Source organism: Falco biarmicus, chromosome 5 (assembly GCF_023638135.1).
Source record: "Falco biarmicus isolate bFalBia1 chromosome 5, bFalBia1.pri, whole genome shotgun sequence".
NCBI classification, from domain to species: Eukaryota; Metazoa; Chordata; class Aves; order Falconiformes; family Falconidae; genus Falco; species Falco biarmicus.
Genome location: NC_079292.1, coordinates 9,844,536 through 9,857,108, shown reverse-complemented (window position 1 = coordinate 9,857,108; position 12,573 = coordinate 9,844,536). Strand labels below are relative to the sequence as shown.

At 39.1% G+C, this 12,573-nt stretch overlaps 1 protein-coding gene across 2 annotated transcripts in view; it reads right to left on the bottom strand.

Moving 5' to 3' along the window:
- The window catches only part of CADPS2 (calcium dependent secretion activator 2), a 323,409-nt gene that overhangs the window by 168,734 nt on the left and 142,102 nt on the right, over positions 1–12,573 (bottom strand). The gene's annotated exons all lie outside the window — the stretch shown is intronic.

Below are 12,573 nucleotides of genomic sequence, written 5' to 3'. Positions count from 1 at the left end.
ATATTAAGTTAAAAAAAAAATCCCATTATGGTCTGATTATTTTTTTTCTAAATCTTGCTAGAAAAGTAACAATAATTTCAGTGCTAAATGCTGCAGTGTCGCTCACTGCACTCTCAGCCGAAACCTGTGTATCGTACATGAGACCTCTAAAATCTCCAACTTTAAGCCTTAAAAACCCCCACAGTCCTGCCTCTTCAGGCTCTCATTTTGCCACATCATTCTCCTTTGTATACATAATTTTTCTGCTTTCACCTACTCATTCTTTTTATTATAGGAACTGCAATGATTTGATGCTTTATCATCTTCAACCATAAGCCTCAGTCTTTTCACCGTATTTACACTGCTGTCAGAGGTATTGGGCTGATACTGCAATTGGTGACAGAGTCCTTTGCCAAAGTTGATTTCCCTTCAGTGCAAACGGACCCACTACCAGCAAGGACGTGGCTGTTTATTTCAGGTAAAGATTTATCACTGTGTCACAGAACCCCCTCTAAGCAAATTTATTTTCCTACTTCATTCTGCAAGACATTTTGTACACTGGAAAAAGCAGCAAATTTCTCTCTTGGGTTTCCCACTCTCACCATGGTCTTTGTTAGTCAAAACTTTTATTTATGAGATCTTAAATCTCCGGTCTTACATTGGAGTGAATGTTGTGAAATTTATTATTCTAAGCAAACATCTAGAAATTTTATTTTAGCCCTATTTATTGGAACATTTCCTTTCTGATAAAATACCAAGTCTACAGAATTTTGCACCATCAGGAATTGATTTTCCTCAGCAATTAGGAAATCTCCTTTTCGAAACCAATACCAGAGTGTATTGGTCTCTTTGGTCCCTCCTTTTGCATCTTTCTAGGTTTGATTTTTGGTTTAAATCTACTGTATAAATCTACCTCAACAGGTTTCTTAATTGTTAAACCAGCTTAAGAGGTCTTCTGAAAGGGTTTTCCTTTTTTCTATCCACACAGGGATGTGCTACAGGGCTGGAATGAGCGGGAAGAACCACCAAAACCAGTTTGTAGGTGTCCAACTGCTCCACAGGACTAAGGTATTCACTAGCACTTCATTTTTGTACATCTTGGAGCTGGACTGGAAGTACAATGCTCAGGCAACTTCTCCGTGTCTCAGCTGTTTCAAGAATTTATACCAACTTTGTCGTTTCTACTTTGTTTAGAAACGTACTTTAACTGTAGAAAAATAGGTATCTCGAATTTTCAGGTTAGAAGTCATATTCACAGTGCAAGTTGTGAGATGAAACACCAGGAAAAAAAAAGACAGATGAGATTTAGCACCTCCCTGTCACATCTGACTACACTGATACTTTAATCTAGTTCAAAACACCGTAAATCCAGGTCTGATAAACGTTCTGTTGTTAGTGAAGTATTGAGTGAATGTGGAATTTATGAAGTGTTGCATATTACTAACTACAGCTGCATATATACAGAGAGAGAGAGAAAAACAATGTGAGAAACCAAGCAAGCCGCTGTACCAGCAGTGCAAGTTACCCCACAGCGATCCAACAATAAATCTTTAATTTGATGAGCAGGTTTCATTCAGCCAAACGAAAACAGAGTTAAATCCATACTTACTGGATTCTGGCTATTTTACTGAGACCCCCAAAGACAGGATTACTTAGTACTAATTGCTGCTAGTTTTTCTCCACTAATAATAAAATGGACAAGTATCTGCTCTTCTGAGCAGAGAAATACCCATGCATTTGGCAATGACCGACACTGCAACGGTACGCTAGAAATCATGGCCTTAATACTAGCAGCTGTCTCACACAATCCAAAGGCATGTTTATTTTCTGCCTTTTGCACGCCTTACAAAATAATACGAACATTCCAGCTTCCCCCTTTCATGAAAGTTCTTGAAAAAGGATGCTGAAATGTTACTGCACAACCAACAGAAGTTTATTATGCAGCATCAAGGATGTAATAGGGTAATGATTGTTCCCTATAGGCAAAATTACAACCATTATTATTTTCATGTATATTTATATTTATTTATATATACTCCATTACATCAGTGGGATCTGGAATTCATGTTTGAAACCACAAGGGAAAGAGTTTGTATGATTGTACCTTTCTATAATGCGGTTTAGGTTGCAAATATTATTTTTTTTTTTGGGGGGGGGGGGGAAATATCTATTTTCTTCTTGCTCTATTTGAAAATTACTCATTTATTTTGATGGAAGTACAAGGAGAATAGCTCCTTCCATCAGAGCAAGCACATTAAGCAGCAGCTGAAAGGCAATGCATAAAGAAACTTCCGAACAAATTAATGCCCTTTTACAGTAGAAGCACAGACAAGCCCTGTGCTCAGGCAAACTAAACCACGAGCTTGGCCAGGTATTTTGGCCTTTCACCAATAACCTCATTGAATCTTTTATGTGTCTTGACTCTGTTCTTCCCTGTGCTACTGTGATTCCACCATTTTATGCAGAAATCTTGCTGAGAACTATAGATTCATTGTTTTACAGCCCCTATTACAGAAACACTGATACTTCGCATAAATACTTTCAGAGCTGTCAGCTAGTGAAGGAGCATTACAATAGAAACTATTTTAACCCTGAGGTTCCCACCAAAATCTTCCTAAAACTACAAAATACAGATATGAGAAAGATAATTAATTCTACAGAGACAGAAGACAGTAGGAAGAAGTACAGACAAATGGGAAAATTTGGTATAAGGATGGAAAGTCATACAATTGCCTTTTAAGTGTCACCTTTGATTTCACCTAAGCAGGGTCTACACTACTGTCCCTTACTTTTCTCTTTTTTTTTTTTTTAATTTATTTTATTATTTTACATTTATTTCCATCTATATGGGAACTTTTGACTTGGCATGCTAGCAGTTTGAAATGTAGACTAACAAGACATATCTTAACCCTTCCCTTATAGAAAAGGTGGATGCTCAGCACCTGTAGCTGCATACACAAAGTAGCCTGGCATTCAATTGCTACGTGTGTTGTCCAGTCACTATCTAGTATAGTCACTCAGAAAGAGTGAATGTTGGGGTTTTTTTGTTCTTCTGTGGATTCAGCAGCAAAATTGAATGCTTTTAGGGTGGTTGTTACAAAACATTGGCAATTGCTTCTTGGAACTTCGCTGTGAAGAAGTGAAAGCTCTGAACTGGATCCTCACTTTGGCTAAAGCAAGGATACAGTGTTTTGATGGATATGCTATATTGTAAAGCCCCGTTACACAACTAGTCTAATATGAAAGGAAAAGAAGAATAATCTGATCATAAAGTGGTTTTTTTAGGGTTTGCTTTTGGTAAAAATAATAACTGTTTTAAATAAAGGAGTTAACAGAGCTCAAACCTACTAACCATTTATCACAGAGCTAACGATAAGCTGGACACAATTGTGTATTTATTTTTAAACACATTCTTTATATCTGAAAAAAACCCTCACCTTGTTAAAAAAACACAAAATTGTGAATAGTTTTTCTTTAAAATAAAAAGGTGTCTAATACAACCAGAAAGGAAAACCAAAAGAGGGGTTCAATGCATAATAAGCAACTAAGTAAAACCACTCATTAGGCTTCCTACACTGAAAGTGAGAAAAGTGCACTCTAACACTACAGAATGCTATTATGACAAGTATTGTCATCACAAACTTAAAACCGTATGAATAAATTATTACTTAGTTTTGCTTTTCCATCTCACTTTCAATACAGGCAACCAAGACAAGTCAGGGTGAAGATTTTCAAGGGTGTGTAAAAAGACTGACATACGGCCAGGTGCTGGGCACCACTGCTATATATTGTGTGAAGAATTCATGGGAGACATTAACTCCTCTTTCCCACCGAGTTTCAAACCCGGATGGGGGCTAGTGATGGACACAAAGGCAAGACTTGGTCACTTATGCTCTTGAAATTTCAATATGCATATTTACTTCAATTTTGCCTTGCCAAAGGCAATTACGAATCTATCACAACATTGTTAAAAGTTACAAAGCCTATTTATTTCACGTTATTTAGTATTTGTGTGACACTTTAAACCTTCAAAATGTTACACAAATGTTGATAAACTGACAGTACTTTGATGAAGCAGATAGACTGATAGGTAGGCTTAGATAGTTCAGTCTTTGTGATCTGTTTTCTCACATCTTTAGGCTGAGATGACAACATCTATCAGGGAAGAGCCAGGAATCAAATCAGAAAATTTCAGTATTCCATCTAGCATGACATCACTTCTATTTTGAAACCCCTTTTACTCCTCTTTCTGACTCCTACTATTCTTCTCAGCTATCCACATTATTCTGCCTTTGTTTCTGTTTCCTCCTACCCTCAATCTGTTGGTATTGCTTTCAAGTAGACACATTAACCCGTAGACTTACACCTTACAGGCTACGTAGTTAGTAAGAAATTTCAAGACCTATTAATTTTCTTTTTGTCATCTGTTCAGTGGACTATTCCGTATCCTAAAAGTACTGGACTGCTTGACGCTGCTGAGGATCAATGCACATCCTAATACAGCACCAGCAAGGAAGAGTCTGCCCATGGTGGGGTGAAAACCAGTTTTCTGAGTGTCATGAGCACTTGAGATATTCAGGCTATGAATATTTTGTACAAGACTCAAAAGCAAAAACTTCTTCCTTTTAAACCCTTTTCCTTAACCTTTCTCTTCACCCAAAACAGCAAGCCAAAACATAAAATTTGTTCCAATTCAGACACTGTATCTAGTCAAATGTTTAGCAATTATTTTGAACATACCTGTATTATATTGCATATAACAAATAAAAGCAAATTTTTGGAAGGTCTCTTCAAACCAAGATACAAGAACGGTATATTTTGAAAATGTAAAATGGGGCATTCTGATCATATCAAAATTTAAGAGAAATCCAAAGGAATTGTTTTCATGTCAACTGCTGCCCACAAACAACAATTACATTTTCCAATGATGAGGCAGGTGCAGACCACTTTGAATAAAAAAATTCAAATCCACTCCACTAGAGTATTCCAGAAGAAGACTGGAGGTAAAATTTGAGGTAAACCCTCCCAACCTCACCTTTTTTTTGACAGACCACCATCCCTCTACATGACACTTCACAGGCTGCCTTTGCCTTCACTTTGACCCACCCAGGGACCAGGTACCTGCACTAGTATGAGGCTTAGCCTGATCCAAAGCATTTTTCTTCTAAGCAGGATTTAACTGGCTTTGGATCAACACCACACTGTTCGTATCCAAATGCATTCCAGTTTGAAGCTGGATCACACATTGATAGATGCTTTAGTGCTATGTTAGAAAAAAGCTTATATCTGTCTGCAAAATATTAAGTCACATTTGCTGTGGATCAGGTGGGAATGAGAATGGAAACAGATCTATCATGCACATTTAGCAGCATGTAAAGAGTCTTTTCCAAGCCCTGATTGTTATACTGAAATGGGTAACGGTGGGACAAGCATCTTCAAGCCCTAGTTTCCGAAATGCACTATGAAATAAAACTGGTATCAGTCTTGCAAGAGACATGTAATGTCATTATACATTTCAAAAGAAGACAGTCACCCCACAGCAGCTATCCTTTCCAGCAGTGACACTGGACAAGGAGGGTTAACATCCTGACTCTGAACAGGGAACCTATAAATCATAAAGCCCTCATCCCACCGGCTTTCTGCCGGGAGTCTAAGTGCTGCAGCACAAGGCGGTGCACCAAAGCCGCAGACTTCAGAGGTGCAAACATCACAACACAGCAGATATCCTGGTTGCTTTCAGTCAATTATTAGCATGCTGAGCACAAAGGAGCAAGGAGAACAACCAGGATTTAGCCAGAACAATCAAAAAGATTAAGGTGAAGAAAATTAAAAAAAGATATGCCCTGGTGGCAGAAGGATTATGTTTATTGCTAGCTATGCAAATAGAGTAGAGATTACAACCAACTTTAATTATCTCCTTCCTCCTCTAATCCCAGTTTCTTCCATGCCACACTTGTCTTGATCTGACAAATGAATATTCCTTTCTAATAGCAGTGGTTCTCACAAGTCCTTAAGGTAAATAGACTTAAGAGATAATATTCTGGGAGTTAATCATAGGATCACCGAAAAATTTAGGCTGGAAGGAATCTCTAGAGGTCATCTAGTTCAGACCCTGCTCAGAGCAAGGCCAGTTAAAAGTCAGGTTGCTCATGTTATTCCTCAGTTGAGTTTCAAATTTCTTTCAATATTAAAAGCCTGTATGTAATTCCTATTTCTCTGCAATAAGACAGGTGAAAAATCTCTTAGACAATATAAAACAATAACCAATGACAGAACATAGCATAGAAACTTACTCATTTTAGAATTCCTGTCTCTTTTTCTTGTGGATATCATATTGCTCATTATATTTGAGCTGATTAGGTGTTATTTCCTTTTTTTAAAGAAGCGAGCAATTGATCAGGCACCAAGAATAACTGAATAAAACTGTCATGTAAATTTTCAGCTGAATTCATGTTCCTTTTGTGAAACTCTTCCATCATTAATCCAGAACACAGGCTGGGAAAAATGTGTATTTTTTTTCATTTCCATCTTTTCCTTTGCAGAACCAAGAAAACCTCAGATAATTTCCTACTGGCAACTTCTTTTTACCTTTTCACAGCTAGATACTAGACTGACATATTTGCTCATAGCATGCAATTTGTTGAAAGGTAATTTCTTCTACCCTGTTTTGTGAATTGCTCCAATCATGACAATCCAAGAAAGAAAGACTTACTGACATATAGCAAGATGAAAGCCATAATGGGATTTATCCTTTAAATTTTATCCCTGGCATCCCCACCATCTTACAGTTCCCTGTTGTGCTGTTTGCTCTCCATGGGACCTGGGATGAAGTTACCATAGTGGTGTACTAGATAGTTGTGGTTTAACCCTGGCCAGTAATTAAGTACCACGCAGCTGCTCATTACTCCCCCCTCACCCAGAGGGATGGGGAGGAGAATTAGAAAGGAATGAAAAACTCAGGGGCTGAGAGGAGAACAATTTAATAATTGAAAAAAAAAAAAAAATGAAAGAACGGTAATAATAATAACAGTTGTAATGGAAAGGAGAGAGGGGGAAGAGGAATGAAATCCGAAGGGAAGGGAGAAAAGTAAACAAGTGATGCACAGCACAACTGCTCAGCACCCGCTGACCCATGCCCAGCCAGTGCCCCAGCAGCAACTGGCCCGCCCTGGCCAGCCTCCCAGTTTATACACCGAGCGTGATGTCCCAAGGTATGGAATATCCTTTGGCCAGTTTGGGTCACCTGTCCTGGCTGTGTCCCCTTCCAATGTCCCATGCCCCTCCAGCCCTCTCACTGGCAGGGCCTGAGAAACTAAAAATGCCTTGACTTAGTATAAACACCACCCAGCAACAACCAAAACCACCAGTGTGCCATCAACACTGTTCTCACACCAAAGCCAAACTACAGCATTGCACCGGCTACTAATAAGAAAATTAATTCCGTCCCAGTTGAAACCAGGACAGATATAAAGATGAATCTTAGAGCAAATGAGAATAAACATTATGCAACTCAATCAAACCTAGTTTATGGAAGCAGACACACTTTGTTTCCTGACACGATCATTACCCCACTGGCTTCTGTAAAAATCTGAAATACTTATTAAAGGAACATGCTCAGCTTCAGCAACTTTTCAGCATTGGCCATATCAACATAATTATGTCTCTCAGCCTTAGCCTTTGAAATGATCTTACTAATAATACACGGAGGTTCTCTAACATACAACCTCACTTTTGTAAATGTTGCATAAAATGTATTTATGTTTTAAGCCCAAAAGTCCAGATGCCAAAAATAGGCTGAACGATTCTACTTTGTTATCCTCTGTAAGACCAATGCTGGATTTCACTGCGCTTATCTGCAAGTAATACACTTCCAGAGGTAACAGTAAAAAGAACAGGCAAAATCCATCAAGTAAAAGACTCCATTCAAGAAGCTAAATCCTGAGAAGAATTTATCCTCAGAAGATAGAGTAGGAAGCATACGAACAACAAGCTGAGCATGGTTAGATCTGGCACTATGAAACTGCAATCTCATTATCCCTTTGTAATAATCCCATGTGCAAATATACTCATTTCAACAAAAAAGCACCCAGACAAACAACGGAAAAAAATCCCACACCCTAAGGAGAGCTGGTCGGCTTGCCAGCAACAGACTAGTTTGATTACTGCCTATCTGATTAGCAAACACTTGTGTTTCTGTCCCTCGTTTCTCCCTGTGTTTAGTCTCCAGTTTTATACTTGAAGCAATGAGAGGCAGGGACTACTTTGTCATTCTACTTTGTCTCCTGTGCAACAGGATTTCCTACATATGCAAATGATATAAGGAATGATTGCTGAAAACTAACAGTATAATTAATGGACTACTGACCAAAATTAATCTCATTTCTGCAGGTGCATCTGACAGAGCAGTAGCGAGTGGGGGAAAAAAAAAAAAAAAGAGTAAGTGTGCCTCCTCTTTCCTTAAATACTGTACATCTGTGTTGTGCAACCACATGTTAGGGGACAGCTGTAGGTATGATCATCTGTTTTCCTTAATACAAAATAAAAATTAGAAAGTTGCAAGGGCCATGCTGAAGAAATAAAAGTAGGTGATGCTTGGAACATGATTGTCACAGGTTATAAATGTTGTCTATCCTTTTCCTCCTTAGAAATGTCACGTTAGGCCATATCCTCAAAAACATTCTATTAAAAAAGCATTACTTTTTTCATGGGCAACCATGTCATTTAAGGAAGGTCTACATTTTAGATGTTAAGCCTTTTTTCTAAAACTGTTCTATAAAAAGTTTGCTAAGTAATCTTTATCTATCCACAAGAACTCATACTTCAAATACTTGGAATACTGGAAACAACAAAGGTAGAATATTGCATAAAAATAATGCAATCAGCATTTACTTTATTTGTGCAATCTTGACCAAGGTTCCCTGCCTCCTCTGGTCAGATATTTAATCATGCATTCTTCACATACTTCTAATATATAATAGCCCTTTTTGTAAGGTTATGCAATCACTGGCAGCAAAATAGGATCATTTTATTTGTCTTGTTTACATAAAGAATATCCCAGCTCCATTAAAATTTTCTCATTATGCAAGATATGATCTTTTTCTATTGCATAAGTATCTGACAACATAATGTCACTTGCAGTGATAAAAGATAGCATAGTCCCGTCGTTTATCTTTAGGCATGATTATACATACCCGAAAGATGACACCTCCAAGAAACCACATTATTTTAATAGTCAGAATGAATAAAAATCAATGGTAATAAAACATGTGGACACCAATCTCCACAAGACTAAAAACTAAGCCACATCAGTAATGTCTGAAAAATGAAATTAGCACTGGACTTTGCAAGATGACCCCTGTGGTGTCACAGCAACAAAGTTACGCAAAGCTTCACACAGCTGAAGGGGTCCTCTGAAGGCTGTGCTTACTGATCATTGGCAGAAAAGGTCACAGGCTTTGTTGGAGGGATTTTCAGCAGGGCGAAAAGGCAGGAAACAGTTGGAAGGAATGAAGAAATATTTCACAGGCAGTAATAAAAATTTTATAGGGATGCAAGCAAAGCTGTATAACTGATCTGTTTGTAAAATTGTCCAAGACTTCAGCTCAGTCAAACTATATTGCTCTGTAGCATTTGCACGTTAGAATGACCATTAGCTACTTAGGAACATATATATAAACAGTGCTTTATTTGGCTTGTCAAAGAAGAAAATGAAGCACTTCAGTGTAAACTCACAAAATTATTATTCAAAGAACGAGAAAGCAGACAGGGGTTAAAAGCAGTAAGAAACTAGAAAATATTCCTTACTGATAAAAAGCGTGCTCTCTTCTCTGGGACTCTAATTAGGTCTCTCCCCTTTAAGAAAAAATATTGTTTCTAATTTCCTTACTACTCTTACAGTAGCGTTCAGGGATTCAGAGCAATACTTAAATACATATCCATAAAAATAACTGAGAAAATATTCAACATTTTGGAATAGCGGATAAACTCTGAATTAAGGCTCCACTTGACTCATGCTGCCATTAATCTCCACTCTAAGGTCACACTGCTTGCACTCCATTCTGAAGCATTCGCCCAAGTATCTTGTTTCCTCCCTTTCACTGTCAAAGCTTTTGAAACTTCTGAGTAGCAGCATTGCACTGCACACAGTGATGTTTCACAGATGCAAAAAATAGGCATAAATAATTCTTTATACTGCTCCTTCTCACAAATGCAGCTACCAGTTCAAAACGATAAACCAACTACAGAAAATGTGTGTGACAAGCGCATGATTTGGAGCTCTTGCCAGCAGTCTCCCACAGCAGGCTGGTGGTAATCATTCACTTTTCATCACTGTCTCATTCTACGCTTAGTATGAGAGCTTTGCTACACTTTTCTAGCTGCATGTCCTATATAAAACCTGAAGTTATGTTCTCATTTATCTGGGATTGTCAGTGCAAATATGTTACTGCTAGTGATTTGAAGAGTTGGACTGAACTACAGTACTTGATTCTTTTTTCTTTTTTTTGCAATGAGTTTTGTGTTTTCTCCTCCAGCTTCACTGATTATTTTCCTTCATATCAGAATGACAGTACTGAAGATTATTCCAGTGAGGAGCCAGTTCCAGCAGCAGGCAAAGTAGTCAGTAGCCTAGGGCAGCCAACCGCTTTCTTCTCCTGTATCACACAAGAGGTGGACCGGCTGTGCTTGCCCAGCTGGTCATTGGTCTCTACTTAGATGACTTTGCCCATTGCTGCCAAAGGATGGAGGGGGAAAGGAGGCATCTCTCTTCACCAACAGGAGCAGAAAGTCACTTCTGTTTCCACCTCTTCCCATATCTCCTCTTTGCAGGAGAACATCCAACCCTTCACCCAGTGACTGACCCTCCCTCCCCATCATCCCAGCCGGTCCTTATCAGAGAACAGTGATTGATGAGTGCTGGAAGAAGCAGGGGGGGCAAGAGGAGATGGATGACTATGTGGGGCAAGGGGTGTGTTGGCCATGAAAGTAAGAAAGATCTCAGAGGGACTGGACACAGGCTGGGATGAAGAAAGAGAGACACCTTAAGCCTTCTGACTCCTCCCCGCCTGTAACTAATTCCTAGGCTCTCTTCCACCAGTCTAGTTTTCTAATTAAACCCTGCCAAGCCCTCTTAGGTCCTTCTGCCACCAATCAAAACAAAGCAATATTGCTACTGTCAAGAAAACCTGATTTGGCCCTAAGAGAAAAATTGAACTGTGGAGTAAAGTATCTCCCATTCCATAGGCAGCTTCCTCCATCTTCTTTACTGTTTGCCCATAATTTGCCAGTTTCATGCTTGTCTAATTTAATATCCTCCTTCATTGCCTCAAACTGCATCTCTGTATATGCTCACAAACGACAGGTCCCTATATGCTCATAATCATGCTCTATGCCAGTGTCTCATACTTACTCTTACCAGAAATGGAAAGCAGTACAACTCAGAAGAGCACAAGAACCAGACAGATTTTAGACCTCCATCAGCTGCGCCCTTTCAAGGGACACTGTTTTGCAGGACAGCAGGTAAACCGCACCAGTAACTCCCATTCCTGTCCTTGTAGTGTATGGTTCAGGGCATCTCTCAATGATCCACTTCCTAAAGATGCATACTTTTTTTCCATACAAATCTATATAAATCTGTTTCATACAACATACACGGAATAGCCCGTAACCTGTCTTTCTCCCATATTCAATCAACTCCTACCTATGGAGCCTGAAACCCACTACATTGTTTACAAGATCAAAGCAGGTCCTAACATCAGCCCTTTTCCTAGAAACACTCCAGTTGTTCTCATATTGACTCCGTCTATTCTGAAACTTCCTTTTCACAAAGTTTCTACTTTGTCAGGTAGGAAAATCAACTAATCTGTTATTATCAGACATATGCACACAATGTATACCTTCTGACTGGTTTTACGACCCTTACCTTAACTTGCAGCCCTCAGTATGTAATAAGTAAACCATGAACTGACCATGACCCATCCCTACCATGTTTTGTTCACCATATCTGGAAGTACTAGAAAGAAACAAAACCCTTAACATCTACAGACTGAATTCTGGAAAGAGAATAACTGTGCCCGAAACTCAAGAATTGGTGTATTCTATGTGATTCAGGGAGATCTGAAGACCCATACCAATGACATCAGAGGTTAACTGAGTCTTTAAAACACAAGCTAGCAGGTTCAAGGGTGAGGAAAAAGAGAGACACACCATCAGAAGAAACAGGAACCTTGACTGTGACAGCAGGCAAAGGTTGTAGGCACTCATTGCAGGGCACAGCCTGAGAGCAACCCTGAGCATGAAGACAAAGCACAGCTTGGAGATGCGCCCTCCATGAGAAAACCTTGTGAGTCTCATGGGACTCCAAGCCACCAGAGAATGCCCCGACAGGTCCACAAATGGGCAGGGGATGTTGCACACACACTTATGACCTTGCTTCAACGCACACATCTGTATGTCTTTTGCGCTGCTGTTGGTTTTAGAAGTTCCTTGCGTCCTACGTGTAAATGACAAGACTGAGCCTTCCTGTGTCCCAGAGAAGGAACACAGCCAGGGACTGCGGCAAGTGAATTCGACGTCTTGTCCCACATATTCAGATTT